At 46.4% G+C, this 22230-nt stretch overlaps 2 long non-coding RNA genes across 3 annotated transcripts; one reads left to right on the forward strand and one right to left on the reverse strand.

Moving 5' to 3' along the window:
* Positions 1-282: 282 nt before the first annotated feature.
* LOC118395859 (uncharacterized) lies at positions 283-22095 on the reverse strand. 2 transcript variants are annotated; one of them, XR_008062880.1, is made up of 5 exons: positions 20937-22095; positions 19796-19894; positions 6856-6958; positions 6128-6258; positions 283-1519 (listed from the first exon to the last, which is right to left on the reverse strand). It is a non-coding gene; the product is annotated as an uncharacterized LOC118395859 (long non-coding RNA). The 2 variants fall into 2 exon arrangements; XR_004828079.2 differs by having other exon boundaries at positions 19796-22095.
* LOC127906800 (uncharacterized) lies at positions 6143-12310 on the forward strand. The gene is made up of 2 exons (XR_008062878.1): positions 6143-6264; positions 6877-12310. It is a non-coding gene; the product is annotated as an uncharacterized LOC127906800 (long non-coding RNA).
* Positions 22096-22230: the final 135 nt, after the last annotated feature.

A 22230-nucleotide genomic window follows, 5' to 3' on the forward strand; every position in this document is an offset into this window, starting at 1 on the left:
TTTCATAGTGTTGATGATGTCTTCACTGTTATTCTACAATGTAAAAAAATTAAGAAAAACCCCTGAATGAGTAGGTGTGTCCAAACTTTTGACTGGATCACCACCCCATCTTTTAGGGGACACGAAGAGACGGAAAGTTCCGTTGAACATATGGAACGCTCTACTGTCTTTTCTGGGATGTATTCAGAATGATTTGATTGCTTCCATCGCATCATCGGCAGGGTAGCCTAGTGGTTAGAGCATTGGACTAGTAACTGGACTCAAGTAGGCTTTCCACTTTGCTCCGGTATTTATTTAGCAAAGATGATAACACATAATCACTCCAGACAGACACAAGAAAGAGCTCATTACATAAATGCTGTAGCAGCCTAGGCTACACCTAAACATTAGACATCTAACATGCTGTATGGGATGAAAACAAGACAAATACAGCCTATGTGCGCTGTCCATTTGGTCAGGGTAACTAATTGGTAACGTTATGTATTTCTAGTCAAAAATAATTAGTCTTTGATGATTTTTGAAACACACTTTGACGTCTCCGTGTGTTCCGCGCCGCAAAACATTTTCAACGTCAACAGTGAAGAGGTGACTCAGGGATGCTGGCCTTCTAGGCAGAGTTTCTCTGTCCAGTGTCTGTGTTCTTTTGCCCATCTCTATCTTTTCTTTTTATTGGCCAGTCTGAGATATGGCTTTTTTGTTGCAACTCTGCCTAGAAGGCCAACATCCCGGAGTCGCCTCTTCACTGTTGCTGTTGAGACTGGTGTTTTGCGGGTACTCTTTCTCAAACTAGACACTCTAATGTACTTGTCCTCTTGCTCAGTTTTGCACAGGGGCCTCCCACCTCTCTTTCTATTCTGGTCAGAGCCAGTTTGCGCTGTTCTGTGACGGGAGTAGTACGTTGTACGAGATCTTCAGTTTCTTGGCAATTTCTAGCATGGAATAGCCTTAATTTCCGGAATAGCCTTCACTTATGAAATTTCTAAGTGACCCCAAACTTTTGAATGGTAGTGTACATAGGAAACCACATGAGCATGTTGTGGTTGGCTGATCTAAGCAGGAGATTTTGGAAGATAGAAAATAGATGAAAATAAGATATAAGGGAGTTAGCTTACCAGCTCTTATTTTGTTTTCTGGAGAGAAAAACATTTGAGATGAGATCTAGAATGATGAATGGTTTCATTTCAAACACAGAGGGTAAGTAAATGAACTGTTCATCTCTGGAGAATAGTATTATTAACCATTTTATATTACTGCATAACATTACATGTAACAATATTTAAGTTTTCTTTATCATAAATGGAGTCAAGATTAATCTAATGTGGGATAAATATTTGTATAGTAATTCATCACTATCTCTTTTTCTCTTGCTCTCTGTAGTCCAGCTCTGATCCAATGCAGTGTATGGAGAGCAGTGCCCCCTGCTGGTTGACCGTCAGAACAGCTGCCAATGACTGGACCTGGACCAGGTCAGCATCATCTCCAGCTGGATAACTGGACTGGATCAGGTCATCCTCTACAGCTGGAAGAGCAGGACCACACCAGATCAGCACAAACACTCAACACAAATATTAGTCTCTAAGCTTACAGAGAACGATCCATGTACGATCACACAGAAACTGTGACCATTCCCCAACACACGTGGCCATGTGCTGTAATCCCTGTGTGCACACACAGATACGATCTCGTATAGCCCCCACAATCCACACATAAGCACAGACAGACACAAAGACCCATAACACAAGCTGTAGAACCCGCTCTGCGTAGAGACAGGAATGTAACTAGCCCTTAAAGTAAGGTCTGCTGTGGAGAAACCGGAAAAGTACTTGAGTAAAACGAAACCATTCTTCCAGGTCACAGTGTTTTTCTGGCTCCTCTGAGGCTCCTTGTCTATCTGCTATACTGTGCATTTCTGTGGGGTTTATTGTGAAACCTGTTTAAGAGCAGGAGGACTTACTATACTGTACTATCATACAGATCAGCTCTAACTAAGCAAACAGAACTTACACTGAGTTTGGATGAAACTCCAGATCTATGCAACTAACAGGTCTATCTGTACTAGTTATCACAGTGATAATGTATCAGATGCACAGGGTGCATATAGTATGTTGACATATGAAGCACAGGGGGGTATACAATACACTATGCATCATGAGGGGAAAGCTACATAGTGTACATATAGAAATAAAAAATACTGGTCTGTTTATTTGAAGCACACATATGTTACTGGTCGTTTGAGGAACAAGTAGTATGTTACTATCATTAAGATATCCGAGATCCCACGGAGATCAGTACAGTCTTTATTCGAGTTGCTCTGCCGTAGTCAGGGGACATGTCAAGCCAAAACATTGTAGGTCCATCTTTTTCAGCCCAAGGTTTTTCAGTCCATCCCAAAGAGAGGCTGTACAGGAAAAGCCCCATAAAAACCCTCTTAGAGAGACGTCCAGAATCAACAGCACATTCTAGCTTGCCAAAGAAGAGGTTGAAGAATATATGAATGGGTAGAAATGAACACGCATAGGTCCACTTACACACAGTCTGAAAAAGATCCATGGGGTGTTTAATCAGGTCTGCAGTATATGGAAACATAGAAGTAAATACATTCAAATGGTCAAACAAAAAACCATGACCTTTAACCCTACAAACTGTATGAAGCCAAATGTAATTCAGTCTGAACATCATGTTCTTATGACACAATCAAAGACTTACAGTGTTACACAATATTACTTCAAGAATCCAATGACTACCAGGTGCCAGAAGGATGAGTGAATATCCAAAGATTTTCAGAGGGTATTTGTGTCATGATTACATTTTGTGGCCAGAGTTGTATATTGCACCCACTAAACCCAAGATGCATGTTGATGTAATACACACTAATAAACACCTGAGGGCAGTCAAAGATTATATGATATCAAGCAAACCAAGGTTTATAGTGATGGAACTCTGTTCAACCCATAGAGATAGAGGACTCATCTTTGTATCTGTGCCATTATAGCGTCTGTGACAAAATGGGCAGTGCAATTGTGGCAATCTTCATTTTAAGCAGTGGATGCTGGTAGGTGGAGCTATAGGAGGACTAGGTCATTGTAATGGCTGGAATGGAATTAATGGAACGGTATCAAACACATCAAACATATGGAAACCACATTAGACTCTGTTCCATTTATACCATTCCAGCCATTACAGTGAGCTTGTCCTCCTATAGATCCACCTACCAGCCTCCACTGATTTTAAGGTAGTCAATTTTCTTCTTCACGAACGGCTGATCCCTCCCGATGACATGACTCCTGAAATTCTGCTCATTTTCTCATAGATGAAACATTTGATCTCAATACATTTTTCTGTTCCCAGAACTAAAATCTGTTACAAACAGAGTGGGCACCTTTTTGAAGGATTTCTCCTTTGCCAAAGTTTTAAAAAACCCCACCTTGTGTTGCTTTCTCAGCAAGAGCGATGCACCAATTTTGTAGTTATAAGAGCGTGTACACGTTATTGCACTTCACAGAGTAGGCATTCTCTAACGGAAATATTCAAAGACATGCTAGAATGCACTAATACAATCTCGCTAGCTCTTGCTTGGCTCTGCCCACTTCCTTGCTTGCTCTGCCCACTATGATTAATATGCTCCAATTGGAAATGACACACTGTGGTCTATCTTGGGTTATTTACCCCAAAAGAAAACATGTTAAACAAGAGACTGCAGGTTAAGGATGAGTGAAGTTGATGTCTCTCAAGGTATCTATTTGCAGTAAACACACTGTGACGATGGTCCCATGTCCACCGTCACCATCCTAGCTGAGGAACGCTCAACTCTCTTATAGGGAGGTGGAGTTGAGTTTAGATAACTGGCCGCAGGATTTGCTAGGAACAACATTGAGTCACCATCAGTCGATTATTGATTATGTCTGGTTGTATTTGCTAAAAGTTTTTATTAAAAGCATGAATTTCAGCACCCTGCTGAAGGACCGCAGTTGTACAGGACAAACATAGGGTAGGCTGCAGGTAAGCATTTTCCAAATGGACATTTTTACAAGAATCAACTGATGGTGACTCAAATCCCACAACTAGTTATAAAAACTCAACTCTGCCTCTATATAAGAGAGGGGAGTTGAGCGTTCCTCAGCTAACCGTAACCTGAGCTTATAGCAGCACGAAGTATAGGTGGCAGGGGCGGCAGGGTAGCCTAGTGGTTAGAACGTTGGACTAGTAACCGGAAGGTTGCAAGTTCAAATGGATTCACCTTGAGCCATTGACAGCTAAAGCAATGAGGGCATGGAACTAAGAGCCTAGGCCAAAATAGCAGTAGGCCTATAGTAGGCCCGATTGTCAACTAAGTAAAAATACATAAAAACAGAAAATATCCAGATGAAAATGCAGGTTCTTTCATTTGCATTTATCTCCCAACTCCGCCTGTCTGCCTCCCTTTCTATCTGTCTTGACTTGAGCTATCGCTAGTGAAGTGCAACATTGTCCGACCCAATGACCGTATGAAAGTCCTGCCCGAAGCTGTTCTCCGAGCCAGTGGGAAATGTGTTCAGGTATTTTATGATATATCGGTTCCTCAGAGTATTACATTTTGCTCACACACTGAGGCCTAGTGATTATCGAGGTATTTTTCAAATACTGTGAGGAACTGTTATCATATTTTAAAACTGACTTTGTTGACTTACTGTGTGAAAAAAATACTGAGAAGTTCAGCTTAATAGTGGTAATTGTGGTTATTGAGATGCACACACAATACTATATCAGACAGACAGGATTTCTTTCTCAGCAGGAGGGAAAAACTGGTAGTGCTCATCAGGATGGGGAAAGCACATTTCTGACCGCACAGTGTGCTGGGGTCCTACACCAACTGAAACAGAAGTCCCAGGAATCTAGGCCACTGATAGGCTGAAGGAGATATGGTGATAAGTAATTGGCGTGACCTTGACCAATAAGACACTAACAGAAGTGGGTGTCATCTGAATGGGAGACTAAGCTGCCTGACTAGAACTAACCAGAAGGGATGGCTAGAATCAGCTGACCGGACCAGGCCGTTTTTACACCCAGAGCTATCTAACAATACAAATGTGTATACTTTCAAGCTGAAAAGTAGGTGACTATCTGAAAGGTTTGCTAAACAATTGTTCCGTCTGTTTCTAACACACAACCAACATTCCCAGCTCAGCTGACAGGTGTTGTCACGAGTCCGACCGAGGGTGGCTTCCCTTCCCGGTCGGGTGGCGCTCGGCGGTCGTCGTCACCGGCCTATTAGCTGCCACTGATTGTCTTCCCCCCCCTCCTTGTATGTTTATTGGTAGCACCTGTTTGTGATGATTAGTTGGCTTTATTAGACAGCCAGCCCGCCTGTTTGTTGAGTGGGATTAATCATTGTGATCTTCGGTTCTGTAGTAGAGGAACGTGTTTGTTTCCTGGTCGTGTATTTCAGTTGTACATTTTTCGTCCCCCGTGTTTGGGGTCGTTATTGTTGTGAGCACCCTGTGGTGCGTTTGTGCATTAAAGAGCACAGCATTGCACCCTCTGTCTCCTGCGTCTGACTCCACACCCACGACACCCGGAGTGTTACAGGGGTTGGGTGAGGTGAGATGTATTGTTACATCACCTCTTGGACACCAGATGTTGACCTAAGCTAACCCCTCTCAGCACATCAATAATAAATACAGGGTCTCACTCATATTTACATTTACATTTAAGTCATTTAGCAGACGCTCATCTCATTCACTGTATGCAGCAACATTATTGAAATGTTCCTTAGCTGTCATGAAAGTGATCATCAATGATCTAAGACAGTCCTCTGGCATTAGCGTAATGTTTGTTGTTGCTAGTTAGTTGCATCAGAGTTGTGCAGCATGTGTGCTTTAATAGCTGGGTCTACATGTTGATACATAACCTGTCCAGGGATGAGTTTCATAAAACCTTTGTAGCACTAAGGTCATTTTAAATCCATTGGTAGGAAATGGATGAGCAATGATCTTATTTCCACAAATGTTTTGTCAAATTCATCCCAGTGTTAACACTGCTGCATCCTTCCTGTACAATGTAATGTACATACAGTAGTTATTGGTTTGAAATCTATCTCTGTTTGTAGGATGAATCTAAATGACAAAGGCCAATGATTTTTTTCCATTACCTTTCGGTGTTCTACCAGCAGCACCTGCTCTTCCAGAACACACAGAGCATCTGGAGCTCAAGGACACCTGTCATCATCATTGACTTCCGACCCCCAGCTGGAGCGCCGCTCTGGAAACACTGTAGAGGGCCCTGCCGGTAACAAACACACACACACACGAATCAAGTTTAATTGGCTATAACCATGTAATGTAGAGGCTAATACAATGGTTTTGAAAAACAGAATTAGAGAACATGGGTTGTGTATCTGTGTGGGTGTTCTACAGACACTCCCATACGTGTGTCTGCTGCTGACAGGCCAGACTAATAGGCAGTCTGTTTTTGCCTACAGTAAATGTCTACTCCATGGAAAACCAGATGGCTGTGTGTGTGTGTGTGTGTGTGTGTGTGTGTGTGTGTGTGTGTGTGTGTGTGTGTGTGTGTGTGTGTGTGTGTGTGTGTGTGTGTGTGTGTGTGTGTGTGTGTGTGTGTGTGTGTGTGTGTGTGTGCGCGCGCGCGTGCGTGCGTGCGTGCGTGCGTGTGTTCATAGCTGAGGCTTTGAGTTACCCAATACATTATTCAGTGAGAGCTCCAGCACCAAGTGTCTGCTGCATGTCGATGTAAGACAAAAGTAACACTGCTGCATCCTCACCAAACAATGTAATGTACATACAGTAGTTATTGGTTTGAAATCTATCCCTGTTTGTAGGATGAATCTAAATGACAAAGGCCACTGACTCTTTACATTACCTTTCGGTGTTCTCCTAGCAGCACCTGCTCTTCCAGAACACACAGAGCATCGGGAGCTCAAGGACACCTGTCATCATCATTGACCTCCAGCTGGAGCGCCGCTCTGGAATATTAGGAGGGTGTTCTTAATGTTTTGTACACTGTGTATATATACAAAAGTATGTGGACACCACGTGAAATTAGTGGGGGTTTGGCTATTTCAGCCACACCCTTTGCTGACAGGTATATAAAATTGAGCACACGGCCATGCAATCTCCATAGGAAACATTGGCAGCAGAATGGCCCGTACTGAAGAGCTCAGTGACTTTCAACGTGGCACCATCATAGGATGTCACCTTCCCAACAAGTCAGTTGGTCAAATTTCTGCCCTGCTAGAGCTTCCCCGGTCAACTGTAAGTGCTGTTGTGAAGTGGAAAAGTTTAGGAGCAACAACGGCTCAGCCGCCAAGTGGTAGGCAACACAAGCACACAGAATGGGACCGCCGAGTGCTGAAGCGTGTAGTGTGTAAAAATCATCTGTCCTCAGTTGCAACACTCACTACCATGTTCCAAACTGCCTCTGGAAACAATGTCAGCACAATAACTGTTTGTCAGAAGCTTCATGAAATGGGTTTCCATGGCCAAGCAGCCGTACACCAGACTAACACAAACCATGTGCAATGCCTAGCGTTGGCTGGAGTGGTGTAAAGCTCGCCACCATTGGACTCTGGAGCAATGGAAATTAGTTCTCTGGAGTTATGTATCATGCTTCACCATCTGGCAGTCCAACAGACGAATCTGGGTTTGGTGGATGCCAGGAGAACACTACCTGCCCCAATGCAGAGTGCCAACTGTAAAGTTTGGTGGAGGAGGAATAATGGTCTTGGGCTGTTTTTCATGGTTCGGGCTAGACCACTTAGGTCTAGTGAAGGGAAATCTTAACACAACAGCATACAATGACATTCTAAGCGATTCAATGCTTCCAACTTTGTGGCAACAGTTTGGGGAAGGCCCTTTCCTGTTTCAGCATGACAATGCCCCTGTGCACAAAGCAAGGTCCATACTGACCTCAACCCCATCGAAAACCTTTGGAATGAATTGGAACGCCGACTGCGAGCCAGGCCTAATCGCCCAACCTCAGTGACCGACCTCATTAATGCTCTTGTGGCTGAATGAAAGCAAGTCCCCGCAGCAATGTTCCAACATCTAGTAGAAAGCCTTCCCAGAAGGGTGGAGGCTGTTATATCAGCAAAGGGGGGACCAACTCCATATTATTTCTCATGATTTTGGAATTAGATGTTCGATGTGCAGGTGTCCACATACTTTTGGTAATGTAGTGTATATTCAAAGTGTTATGTTTTTAGTCTCACAGTTAGCCTGTAATTGCAGCTATATACATTCTTCAGCTTGAAATATTATTGTAAAGTCTCAGGTAAATACCAATCTTGGTCCTGGAGAGCTACAAGGTGTGCAGGCTTGTTTCAGCCCAGTACTAATGCACCTACTACCTAAGACAGTGAGACTAATGTTTTCCCCAGTAGGGGGTGTGGCCTGGATGCATTACATTTCTAAGAACGCTATGACTACAATGCCAGAGGTCTTCTCCTGAGTTACTGTACTCATGGCTCCCGTTCCTGAGCTGCTGCTGCTGGCCACTCTGATCAAAACAGAGCTGAAGAGATTCTAGTGGTTCCTGAACCAAGGTTTAGAAGGATTCTCTTGCAACACAAAAGGCCGGCTGGAGAATACTAACAGATAGACTACGGTGGATCAGATGGTGGAGACCAAGGTATTGTGGGAGCTGTGAAGATCTCACTGAAGAAGATTAACCAGAACCAACTGGTTGAAACAGTAAAGAATGAGTACGATGAGGGTGAGACAACAGAACCAGCAGGTTAGAGGACTATAAAACTTTTAAGGTGACAACTGCACAAACAAATAACAGGACATTGATTTTTCAGACTAGACAACCAAACAAGAACATTTGAATTTAACAAGCTGTCTCTCTCTTTCTCTCTCAGCCCAGAGTGCTTCAGAAGTTCTAGATGTCAGAGGTAAGGTAAGTATTATGGTTGTAAACTTCTGGTTCAGAAGACATCATATCAACCTGGTAAAGATGTATTTTTAAGATGTATTTTTTCATGACAACATCAAGACATCATGAGAAAGAAGTCATATTTTTGTTGTTATCTGGTCAGATAACCAGATTATTGTCTGTTGGCTAAAAACAACCTGACCAAAACAAGGCCCTATTATTACACTCTGACTAATCCAATCCAGACACACACAAACACATACTATATAGTAATCATGACCATAAAATAAAGAATACACTTTGATTTTCCTTGCAGACAAAGGCAAACTGAAATAAGTATGGTTGTATATGAGGGGACTTAAAAGAAAGGGGAATCTATCTAAACCAGATATACAGTGATCTCCATTCAAACAGAGGGGTCAGAGATGAGCATGAGGCCATACATCTGGAATCCAGAACACCAGCCACAGGAGAGACCGCTATTGAAGCCAGACAATATTCAAGCCCATGTGAAAGACTGTCTCTGTTCAGAAGTTTATTCACGACTGGGCAGAAGGAAAAGGTCTTTCCACAAAATAAATCATTATGTAGGGAAAAACAACTGTGATTGAACTGCTTCGTGAATTCTTCCCTAAAATGAAACCAATCAAGACTATGACGAGCAATTCTAAAGTTCTGTTCATATTTGATGGGCTGGATGAGTGTCGACTCTCTCTGGACTTAAAAAAAGGCTCTTGGAATCATGTGACCCTAGAACAAGATAACCGCATGAACTGAAAGCTCCACATAAACTGAGAGCTCCGCACAAGTAATTTCCTAATCTTATTCTTACCTCCACTTCAAGTTAAACTCCATTAGCTTTAGTTTTAAAAAACATGGCGGCTACAAAAGGTGGCATGATGTGACATTTTTACCTGGACTCAAGCAATATCTGTGGAAAAAGCCTCCAAGAAACAGCTAGCTTCAGAAAAAGCTGGCACCTCTGTCGAAGACATCCTTTCTTAGCTTAGATCCCAACGTACAGAAGTCAACATCAAACTAGATGGCATTAACTCTCAGATCAGTGGGATAGGGGGCAAGGCGACAACCCTGGAAAATACCTTTCTTGGCATCAACAACAAGATAACCATCAACGTGTGGCGCCTGGATGAGGCAGAAGGGTGAATCCTATCCATGGAAAACTCAATGGCACATGCCATGGAAACAACAGCATCTGGCAGACGCCATGGAAACAATAGCATCTGCTACCATAGAAACAACAGCATCTGCTGAAAAGAAAATAGAGCATCTGGAAGAGAAAACAGAGGACCTGGAATAGAGGGAGAAGGAATAACTGTGTTCTATTAAACCTGACTGTAAAAGAAGAGGGAAACATAACACTGATCCGCTACCTGCAAGACAAACTCCCCGAGTGGATCTCGAGAGAGCTTACTTAGTACTGAGGCCCTCACCAGCAGCCAGACAACCACGGCGCCCAATCACCATACATTTCCTGAGATTCACCGACAAGGAACGAGTCCGACAGACGCCGAAAATAAACACCATTACAGTGGGAAAATCCAAACTCACTTTACACCAGGACCTGTCAGCTGGAATACGCAGAGAGTTTGACGAGGTGAAGAAACACTTCAATGACCGAGGCATCTTCAGGGGATTCAAATACCCAAACGAGCTCAGGATTCTTCACCAAGGAGCCCTGCGACACATCTAAACTCCCAAAGAGGCAAAAGGTTTTTTGGAGGACAATCCTGGCCACTGAGAAATAGACCAACGACTAAAAGTGATTACTGTTATTATTAATGGAGGTAAGACAACATATATCCCCCATCCAATGACCCACCCGACCTGCTAATGTCTATTTTTGAAATGTTATTTTAGCTGAGAGAGGGATAGGCCCTATAGCTTAACCTAGGCCTTCTAATGTTTTAGCCTACTTGTTTTTCCACTTTTAGGTCCAGTGAGAAAATGAAGCATTTACAGCCGGTTATCTTGTCTGTAGAACGTATAGGCTAATTGGCAGACATAGAGATCAGATACTGTCAATATATATTAGGCATATAGCCTATTTTCTTTATTTGTATTCATCATTTTCACACAGATCTTCACCATTGATAGCCTGTCGATTACGACACATTCACAGACATAACGAGAGGCTCAGTGTGTGAATTTTTTGCCCATGGTTATGACCGCCTTATCCTGTTGATATTTCGTTTTAATAATAGCAAACAACTTATCCTATAGATGTCATTTAGGGATTTGCTCTCTCATTTCTGTTTTATTTAGTCCAAACATTTAGGCCCATGTCCTTTGGGGGATGTATTTGTAGGCTAGGCTATTGATTTTATTTACTTAATTTCTCCATCTCTTTTTTACTGTGGACGGGGGCTATGTTGTCACAGAGAGGATGAGGCATTTATTTCTCTCTCTCTCAGAAGATGTTGTGCGTTGCGAACTGTTCCTGTTTTTCGGAACACAGAATTGTGACTAAGCGTGGGGTTAATAGATCCAATAGGATATGTTGAGTTGTTGTTTGAGAACTTGTGTTCAGAGATTGTTATTTTATGTACATAGTTTATTTTTCTTTTATGTGATCGCAGCTGTAACTATTATCCACCTATACTGTCACACCCTGATCTGTTTCACCTGTCTTTGTGATTGTCTCCACCCCCCTCCAGGTGTCGCCCATCTCCCCCATTATTCCCTGTGTATTTATACCTGTGTTCTCTGTTTGTCTGTTGCCAGTTCATCTTGTTTGTCAAGCCAACCAGCGTTTTTGTGTCAGCTCCTGCTTTTCCCCAGTCTCTCTTTTCTCATCCTCCTGGTTTTTGAACCTTGCCTGTCCTGGCCCTGTACCCACCTGCCTGCCCCTGACCCTGCCTGACGTTCTGTACCTTTACCCCACCTCTGCCTGACCTGACCCTGAGCCTGCCTGCCGTCCTGTACCTTTGCCCCTGTTGCTGTAATAAACATTGTTACTTCGACACGGTCTGCATCTGGGTCTAACCTTGATACCTGATATATACTCAGAGATGACTTGCACTAGAGTTCGATTACTGTTCGATGACCTGGTACCTTAAATCTACTGACATGGAACTGCCATGGACTAGGTCATTTAATAAAACGGTATAAAAAGTGCTCTAAAAAACGAAAATGTAGACATTGCGCTATTACAAGAGGTACACCTCTGTGGTGCTGAACATGCTAAACTCCACAGAGCTTGGGTGGGACAGGTGTATTTCTAATCGTTCAAATCAAACGGTAGAGGCACAGCCATACTTATCTATAAGCATGTTCCATTCATAATTGACAAAAACATATCTGATCCGGAGGAGAGATTTATTCTGGGTCAATGTATGGACAACCAATTACTATCTTAAATATTCATGCCCCTAACACTGATACTCCTGCTTTCATGTTGAAAATAAAAAACCCTGTTCAATGAGCATTGTGTTTCCTTTGGAGTGCTAGCTGGAGGTTTTAATTGTACCCTCAACTCAACCCTGGACAAATCATCTCAAGCCCCCACCACAAACCCTAGATCAGCAAAGATGTTGAACTATCTTACTAAAGAGATAGGACGATAGATATCTGGGGAGAGACTAATAGCTCATCTATGGACTATACATACTACTCTAATGTCCATAACACCTACTCCCGTACAGATTACATTTTTATCCAAAAGATTTTCATTAATTCTACCACTTACACAATCTAACCAATGGCACTTTGTCTGCGTCTGCTTTGACCTCTATAAAAATATCCCGAGGTCAAAGAGCTGGAAATTCAACACCTCCAAATTGTCAAACGAAGCGTTCCATACATTGGTTACTACTTGGATATCAACTACACACAAGACAGCAAAGACACTCCTGTTTCTCTGGCCACAATGCGGGACACTGCCAAAGCTACACTGAGGTCATCTAATTGCATATGCTTCCTCTAAGAAAAAAAGCAATGGAAGCACACAGGTTAGATCTTGAGGGAGCTGGAACGCTGCGAAAAAGTACCGAAACAATCCCCAGACAGCGCCTCCTAGGGTCAATTTAAAGCAGCCAAAGCCAAACTAAACTTGGACTATACTCAGGGATAAAAATATATATATATTTACTAAACAGATACCATGAGTATAGCAATAGGCCTACCAGATTGCTTGCTTACCTTTTTTTTAAGCAGTCAGAGCATACAATCATGGTCATCCAAACAAATGTCTGCACTCACCACTGTAAGTCTCTCTGGATAGGAGTATCTGCTACATGACCAACATGTCAAAAATAGTACAAATACATGTGGGGGGGAAGAGAGAAAGAGGGAAAAGAGGGGGAGCACTTAACACAATAAAATAACATACAACTAACCAGGGGGAGAGAGAGACGGGGGAAGAGGAAGAGGGGAGAGAGGAAGAGACGGGGGAAGAGGAAGAGGGGAGAGAGAGAGGAAGAGACGGGGGAAGAGGAAGAGGGGAGAGAGAGGAAGAGACAGGGGAAGAGGAAGAGGGGAGAGAGAGGAAGAGACAGGGGAAGAGGAAGAGGGGAGAGAGAGGAAGAGACGGGGGAAGAGGAAGAGGGGAGAGAGGAAGAGACGGGGGAAGAGGAAGAGGGGAAAGCGGGGAAGAGGAAGAGGGGAGAGAGAGGAAGAGACGGGGAAGAGGAAGAGGGGAGAGAGGAAGAGACAGGGGAAGAGGAAGAAGGGAGAGAGAGGAAGAGACGGGGGAAGAGGAAGAAGGGAGAGAGAGGAAGAGACGGGGGAAGAGGAAGAGGGGAGAGAGAGGAAGAGACAGGGGAAGAGGAAGAGGGGAGAGAGGGAAGAGACAGGGGAAGAGGAAGAGGGGAGAGAGGAAGAGACGGGGGAAGAGGAAGAGGGAGAGAGAGGAAGAGACAGGGGAAGAGGAAGAAGGGAGAGAGAGGAAGAGACAGGGGAAGAGGAAGAGGGAGAGAGGAGGAAGAGACAGGGGAAGAGGAAGAGGGAGAGAGAGGAAGAAGAGGAAGAGGGGAGAGAGAGGAAGAGACAGGGGAAGAGGAAGAGGGGAGAGGGAAGAGACGGGGAAGAGGAAGAAGGGAGAGAGAGGAAGAGACGGAGAAGAGGAAGAGGGAGAGAGAGGAAGAGAGAGGGGAAGAGGAAGAGGGGAGAGAGGAAGAGACGGGGAAGAGGAAGAAGGAGAGAGAGGAAGAGACGGGGAAGAGGAAGAAGGGAGAGAGAGGAAGAGACGGGGAAGAGGAAGAGGAAGAGAGAGAGGAAGAGGGGAAGAGAGAGGAAGAGACAGGGAAGAAGAAAGAGAGGGAGAGAGAGAGAGGAAGAGACGGGGGAAGAGGAAGAGGGAGAGAGAGGAGGGGAGAGACGGGGGAAGAGGAAGAAGGGAGAGAGGAAGAGACAGGGGAAGAGGAAGAAGGGAGAGAGAGGAAGAGACAGGGGAAGAGGAAGAAGGGAGAGAGAGGAAGAGACGGGGGAAGAGGAAGAAGGGAGAGAGGAAGAGACAGGGGAAGAGGAAGAAGGGAGAGAGGAAGAGACAGGGGAAGAGGAAGAAGGGAGAGAGAGGAAGAGACAGGGGAAGAGGAAGAAGGGAGAGAGAGGAAGAGACGGGGAAGAGGAAGAGGGGAGAGAGAGGAAGAGACTGGGGAAGAGGAAGAGGGGAGAGAGAGGAAGAGACGGGGAAGAGGAAGAGGGGAGAGAGAGGAAGAGACTGGGGAAGAGGAAGAGGGGAGAGAGAGGAAGAGACAGGGGAAGAGGAAGAAGGGAGAGAGAGGAAGAGACCGGGGAAGAGGAAGAGGGGAGAGAGAGGAAGAGACGGGGGAAGAGGAAGAGGGGAGAGAGAGGAAGAGACGGGGGAAGAGGAAGAAGGGAGAGAGGAAGAGACAGGGGAAGAGGAAGAAGGGAGAGAGAGGAAGAGACAGGGGAAGAGGAAGAAGGGAGAGAGAGGAAGAGACGGGGAAGAGGAAGAGGGGAGAGAGAGGAAGAGACGGGGAAGAGGAAGAGGGGAGAGAGAGGGAAGAGACGGGGAAGAGGAAGAGGGAGAGAGAGGAAGAGACAGGGGAAGAGGAAGAGGGGAGAGAGAGGAAGAGACGGGGAAGAGGAAGAGGGAGAGAGAGGAAGAGACGGGGGAAGAGGAAGAGACAGGGGAAGAGGAAGAGGGGAGAGAGAGGAAGAGACGGGGGAAGAGGAAGAGGGGAGAGAGGAAGAGACAGGGGAAGAGGAAGAAGGGAGAGAGAGGAAGAGACGGGGGAAGAGGAAGAAGGGAGAGAGGAAGAGACAGGGGAAGAGGAAGAAGGGAGAGAGAGGAAGAGACAGGGGAAGAGGAAGAAGGGAGAGAGAGGAAGAGACGGGGAAGAGGAAGAGGGGAGAGAGAGGAAGAGACGGGGGAAGAGGAAGAGGGGAGAGAGAGGAAGAGACAGGGGAAGAGGAAGAGGGGAGAGAGAGGAAGATACGGGAAGAGGAAGAGGGGAGAGAGAGGAAGAGACGGGGGAAGAGGAAGAGACAGGGGAAGAGGAAGAAGGGAGAGAGAGGAAGAGACGGGGAAGAGGAAGAGGGGAGAGAGAGGAAGAGACGGGGAAGAGGAAGAGGGGAGAGAGAGGAAGAGACAGGGGAAGAGGAAGAGGGGAGAGAGAGGAAGAGACGGGGGAAGAGGAAGAAGGGAGAGAGGAAGAGACAGGGAAGAGGAAGAAGGGAGAGAGAGGAAGAGACGGGGGAAGAGGAAGAAGGAGAGAGGAAGAGACAGGGAAGAGGAAGAAGGGAGAGAGAGGAAGAGACAGGGGAAGAGGAAGAAGGGAGAGAGAGGAAGAGACGGGAGAAGAGGAAGAGGGGAGAGAGGAAGAGACGGGGGAAGAGGAAGAGGGGAGAGAGAGGAAGAGACGGGGGAAGAGGAAGAGGGAGAGAGAGGAAGATACGGGGGAAGAGGAAGAGGGGAGAGAGAGGAAGAGACGGGGAAGAGGAAGAGAGGGGAGAGAGAGGAAGAGACAGGGGAAGAGGAAGAGGGGAGAGAGAGGAAGAGATGGGGAAGAGGAAGAGGGGAGAGAGAGGAAGAGACAAGAGGAAGAGGGGAGAGAGAGGAAGAGACAGGGGAAGAGGAAGAGGGGACAGAGGAAGAGGGGAGAGAGAGGAAGATACGGGGAAGAGGAAGAGGGGAGAGAGAGGAAGAGACGGGGAAGAGGAAGAGGGGAGAGAGAGGAAGAGACGGGGGAAGAGGAAGAAGGGAGAGAGGAAGAGACAGGGGAAGAGGAAGAAGGGAGAGAGAGGAAGAGACAGGGGAAGAGGAAGAAGGGAGAGAGAGGAAGAGACAGGGAAGAGGAAGAGGGGAGAGAGAGGAAGAGACGGGGGAAGAGGAAGAGGGGAGAGAGAGGAAGAGACAGGGGAAGAGGAAGAGGGGAGAGAGAGGAAGATACGGGGAAGAGGAAGAGGGGAGAGAGAGGAAGAGACGGGGGAAGAGGAAGAGGGGGAGAGAGGAAGAGACAGGGGAAGAGGAAGAGGGGAGAGAGAGGAAGAGATGGGGAAGAGGAAGAGGGGAGAGAGAGGAAGAGATGGGGGAAGAGGAAGAGGGGAGAGAGAGGAAGAGACAGGGGAAGAGGAAGAGGGGAGAGAGGAAGAGACGGGGAAGAGGAAGAGGGGAGAGAGAGGAAGATACGGGGAAGAGGAAGAGGGGAGAGAGAGGAAGAGACGGGGAAGAGGAAGAGGGGAGAGAGAGGAAGAGACGGGGAAGAGGAAGAGGGGAGAGAGAGGAAGAGACAGGGGAAGAGGAAGAGGGGAGAGAGAGGAAGAGACAGGGGAAGAGGAAGAGGAGAGAGAGAGGAAGAGACAGGGGAAGAGGAAGAGACAGGGGAAGAGGAAGAGGGGAGAGAGAGGAAGAGAAGGGGAAGAGGAAGAGGGGAGAGAGAGGAAGAGACAGGGGAAGAGGAAGAGGGGAGAGAGAGGAAGAGACGGGGAAGAGGAAGAGGGGAGAGAGAGGAAGAGACAGGGAAGAGGAAGAGGGGAGAGAGAGGAAGAGACGGGGAAGAGGAAGAGGGGAGAGAGAGGAAGAGACGGGGAAGAGGAAGAGGGGAGAGAGAGGAAGAGACGGGGAAGAGGAAGAGGGGAGAGAGAGGAAGAGACAGGGGAAGAGGAAGAGGGGAGAGAGAGGAAGAGACAGGGGAAGAGGAAGAGGGGAGAGAGGAAGAGACGGGGGAAGAGGAAGAAGGGAGAGAGAGGAAGAGACAGGGGAAGAGGAAGAGGGGAGAGAGAGGAAGAGACAGGGAAGAGGAAGAGGGGAGAGAGAGAGAAGAGAAGAGGAAGAGAGAGGAAGAGGAAGAGGGAGAGAGAGGAAGAGACAGGGGAAGAGGAAGAGGGGAGAGAGAGGAAGAGACAGGGGGAAGAGGAAGAGGGGAGAGAGAGGAAGAGACGGGGAAGAGGAAGAGGGAGAGAGAGGAAGAGACGGGGAAGAGGAAGAGAGGGAGAGAGAGGAAGAGACAGGGGAAGAGGAGAGGAAGAGAGGAAGAGACAGGGAAGAAGAGGGGAGAGAGAGGAAGAGACGGGAAGAGGAAGAGGGGAGAGAGAGGAAGAGACAGGGAAGAGGAGAGGGAGAGAGAGGAAGAGACAGGGGAAGAGGAAGAGGGGAGAGAGGAAGAGACAGGGGAAGAGGAAGAAGGGAGAGAGAGGAAGAGACAGGGGAAGAGGAAGAGGGGAGAGAGAGGAAGAGACAGGGGAAGAGGAAGAGGGGAGAGAGGAAGAGACAGGGGAAGAGGAAGAAGGGAGAGAGAGGAAGAGACGGGGAAGAGGAAGAAGGGAGAGAGGAAGAGACAGGGGAAGAGGAAGAGGGGAGAGAGAGGAAGAGACAGGGGAAGAGGAAGAGGGGAGAGAGGAAGAGACAGGGGAAGAGGAAGAGGGGAGAGAGAGGAAGAGACAGGGGAAGAGGAAGAGGGGAGAGAGGAAGAGACAGGGGAAGAGGAAGAAGGGAGAGAGAGGAAGAGACGGGAGAAGAGGAAGAAGGGAGAGAGAGGGGAAGAGAGAGGGGGAAGAGGAAGAAGGGAGAGAGGAAGAGAGAGAGGAAGAGGAAGAAGGGAGAGAGAGGAAGAGACAGGGGAGAGAGGAAGAGGGGAGAGAGGAAGAGACAGGGGAAGAGGAAGAGGGGAGAGAGGAAGAGACAGGAGAAGAGGAAGAGGGGAGAGAGGAAGAGACGGGGAAGAGGAAGAGGGAGAGAGAGGAAGAGACAGGAGAAGAGGAAGAGGGGAGAGAGGAAGAGACGGGGAAGAGGAAGAGGGAGAGAGAGGAAGAGAGGGAAGAGGAAGAAGGAGAGAGAGGGGACAGAGGAAGAGGAAGAGGGAGAGAGGAAGAGACGGGAGAAGAGGAAGAGGGGAGAGAGGAAGAGACGGGGGAAGAGGAAGAAGGGAGAGAGGAAGAGACAGGGGAAGAGGAAGAAGGGAGAGAGAGGAAGAGACGGGAGAAGAGGAAGAGGGGAGAGAGGAAGAGACGGGGGAAGAGGAAGAGGGGAGAGAGAGGAAGAGACGGGAGAAGAGGAAGAAGGGAGAGAGAGGAAGAGACAGGGGAAGAGGAAGAAGGGAGAGAGAGGAAGAGACGGGGGAAGAGGAAGAGGGAGAGAGAGGAAGAGACGGGAGAAGAGGAAGAAGGGAGAGAGAGGAAGAGACGGGAGAAGAGGAAGAAGGAGAGAGAGGAAGAGACGGGGGAAGAGGAAGAGGGGAGAGAGAGGAAGAGGGGATAGAGAGGAAGAGACAGGGGAAGAGGAAGAGGGGAGAGAGAGAGAGGAAGAGACGGGGAAGAGGAAGAGGGGAGAGAGAGGAAGAGACGGGGAAGAGGAAGAAGGAGAGGAAGAGACAGGGGAAGAGGAAGAAGGGAGAGAGAGGAAGAGACAGGAGAAGAGGAAGAAGGAAGAGGAAGAGGGAGAGAGAGGAAGAGACAGGGAAGAGGAAGAAGAGAGAGAGAGGAAGAGACAGGGGAAGAAGGGAAGAGAGAGAGGAAGAGACGGGGAAGAGGAAGAGGGGAGAGAGGAAGAGACGGGGAAGAGGAAGAGGGGAGAGAGAGGAAGAGACAGGGGAAGAGGAAGAAGGGGAGAGAGGAAGAGACAGGGGAAGAGGAAGAGGGGAGAGAGGAAGAGACGGGGAAGAGGAAGAGGGGAGAGAGAGGAAGAGACGGGGAAGAGGAAGAGGAGAGAGAGGAAGAGACAGGGGAAGAGGAAGAAGGGAGAGAGAGGAAGAGACGGGGGAAGAGGAAGAGGGGAGAGAGAGGAAGAGACGGGGGAAGAGGAAGAGGGGAGAGAGAGGAAGAGACGGGGGAAGAGGAAGAGGGGAGAGAGAGGAAGAGACGGGGGAAGAGGAAGAGAAAGAGGAAGAAGGAGAGAGGAAGAGACGGGGAAGAAGAGGGAAGAGACGGGGAAGAGGAAGAGGGGAGAGAGAGGAAGAGACAGGGGAAGAGGAAGAGACGGGGAAGAGGAAGAGGGGAGAGAGAGGAAGAGACAGGGGAAGAGGAAGAGACGGGGAAGAGGAAGAGGGGAGAGAGAGGAAGAGACAGGGGAAGAGGAAGAGACGGGGGAAGAGGAAGAGGGGAGAGAGGAAGGCATTGACTTTAAAAAGAATGGACAAAGCCAAAGATGACATCACTCCATTGTTTCCTATGTGAAGTCTCAGTGGTGCATTTGAAGATCAGGAATGTCATTTTAGCATGTCGATATCTTGCTTCATGGAGGAGTTTTTGGAAATATTGTATGAGCAGTTTGAGCTGCTCTAGGAAGTGATGTTGCAGGTTAGCTCAGTGCTGCCACCTCTCATGGAGTATCTCAAGTTTTAGGCAGACCAGGGTACTGCAGGCGGCAAATTATCCTTAAATTATAAAATAACATATTCAAGGATATACATCTGGTGAAATAGAAGCAAGTATTGGTACCATGATTGTGTTTAAAAAATACGTTAAAAAATGTATACACAAATATTGAGTACGAAGATTGCCATACTACCTTTGACTATAATTGGGGATCCTGCCTTCTGAAGACATTGCCTTCAGTACTCCGGTTAGCCTTTAACTTGAAATCCTCAATGAAAGGGGGCATTCTTCCCTGGAGGAAGGAGAGGAGGACACGAGATCAGGGAGAGAAAGTGAAGGGTCATGTTCAGTGTGCCACACCAACATGCTGGTCTTATTTCACAGAGACACTTGACCGGTCCCAGGGACTCGACTCATTAGCTCCTCCTCGAATAATCAGGTCTGCACAAGTTTCTAATAATTGCATTCATTAATTAATAATCGACTCATTAGCCACTACTCAAACAATCAGTTCTGCACAAGTGTCTAATTTATTTATTTATTTATTAAGACCTTTCTGTTATAAACATACTTATAAAAAGTGATTGATTGTTGAAGGGTTACTAAATTCTGACGTCTACTCTGACATACACACATTCCACTCTACATTCACTGGGCCCCTCTACCCAAGGTTTGATGTTAGCTACTCAGTGTTTCAGTGTTTCTGTGTCAGGTAGAATAGCCTTCTGTATCCCAGAGGAACAACTAAGTCTTCAGGGAAGTCACACTTCTGTTCAAACACAACTGGGCGACTTGATGGGATATGTTTCACTCTAATCATGACATTAACGTTTTAATATCCATGAATATACATCCCTGAAGTTGACAGACCTTGTAAACTAGAATTACCACACTGCTGTAAAAATGTCTCATTTAGAAAATCATTGCTCTTGTCATTGCTTTTCCTTATTGTTTGTAAATAGAATGTCTGTAGAATGTTTCTTTGTAAAATTGTTGACAAAACAATCCTGCTTCTGAATGACCTCAATTACAATGTGACATATTTGACTAAATAAGATGTGGTTGAGAATATGTCAGAAGGACATCAGTGGGTGTTTCAGAGGCTTTATCAGTCAGCTGCACAGAGACACTATTCAGTGGCGAGAGAAACACAACAAAGGGACAATTTAAAGGAACAAAGGCAGTCACTTCCTGCAGGCCATGCTGGCTGCAAATCAGAACAAAACCTCCCACAACCTCCCACAAACCCTAAGGAGACCTTAAGACAACCATTCAGACAGACTTCCACAAACCACCAGATGACATTACAAACTTTCAGGGAACATGTACTGTACTGTATATCATCAGCTGTCCGGGTGGCTGGTCTCAGACGATCCCACAGGTGAAGAAGCCAGATGTGAAGGTCCTGAGCTGACGTGGTTACATGTGGTCTGCGGTTATGAGGCCGGTTGGACATACTGCCAAATTCTCTAAAATGACATTGGAGGCAGCTTGTGTTAGAGAAATTAACATAAAATTATCTGGCAACCAATCTGGTGGACATTCCTGCATTCAGCATGACAATTGCACGCTCCCTCAAAACTTGAGACATCTGTGGCATTGTGTTGTGTAACAAAACTGCACATTTTAGAGTGGCCTTTTATTGTCCCCAACACAAGGTGCACCTGTGTAATGATCATGCTGTTTAATCAGCTTCTTGATATGTCACACCTGTCCATTGGATGGATTATCTTGGCAAAGGAGAAATGCTCACTAACAGAGATGTAAACAAATTTGTGCACAACATTTGAGAGAAATACGCTTTTTGTGTGTATAGAACATCTCTGGTATCTTTTATTTTAACTCATGAAACATGGGACCAACACTTTACATGTTGCAGTAATATTTTTGTTCAGTATAGCAGCATAACTGAAATACAAAACGTCAGATACACAAGTGACACACTTCTTGTGTTCTGGTGGAGGGATCTGAGAGATGCTATGCTACTTCAATGCAGGAATAAAGGGATCAGGCTTGATGGACAGGTCTGTCAGGATGAGCTGATCAATGCCCGACCTCGCCCCACCCCTTACAACACAAACACACACACACGGCCCTGAGTCAAATAGAGTAATCAAACTGACAAAGGGAAATGCAGATTACCTGTTGCCGTGACTACAGCAGCTGAACTGTGTCACAGAGTGAACCCACCCAGACCAAGGCCTAATTTGAGCTTGCCTAACACACACCATGAAATCTGAGATAGGTCTAGATCAACATGACAGGTGTACCGTGATGGCCAAAGGTAGCGTTATAACCAACCATGTAACCATGTTAAGACCTGTTTGGTTTTGTAAGTCGCATTTACACACGTGTGTGTGTGTTTGTGTGAATAGAATGTGTTGATGGTGTATATGAGTATACCAAGTGCTTTTTACATGTCGTTCAATTTTGTTTTTTTACAACTGTGCTAGTGCGAAACTGAGTTGTGTGTAAATGTGAGTTTGTGTGTGAGCCATCCAAGGTTAGTTTTTTGTGCCTGTCTGTGTTTAGATGACTCCCGAGTGGTGCAGCGGTCTAATAGGCTGACCACACCGCTCGCGTCGCGTGCGCGAGTGTTGCAAAATAAATTTAGAAATCTATGTTATT

Source organism: Oncorhynchus keta, chromosome 1, assembly GCF_023373465.1.
Source record: "Oncorhynchus keta strain PuntledgeMale-10-30-2019 chromosome 1, Oket_V2, whole genome shotgun sequence".
NCBI classification, from domain to species: Eukaryota; Metazoa; Chordata; class Actinopteri; order Salmoniformes; family Salmonidae; genus Oncorhynchus; species Oncorhynchus keta.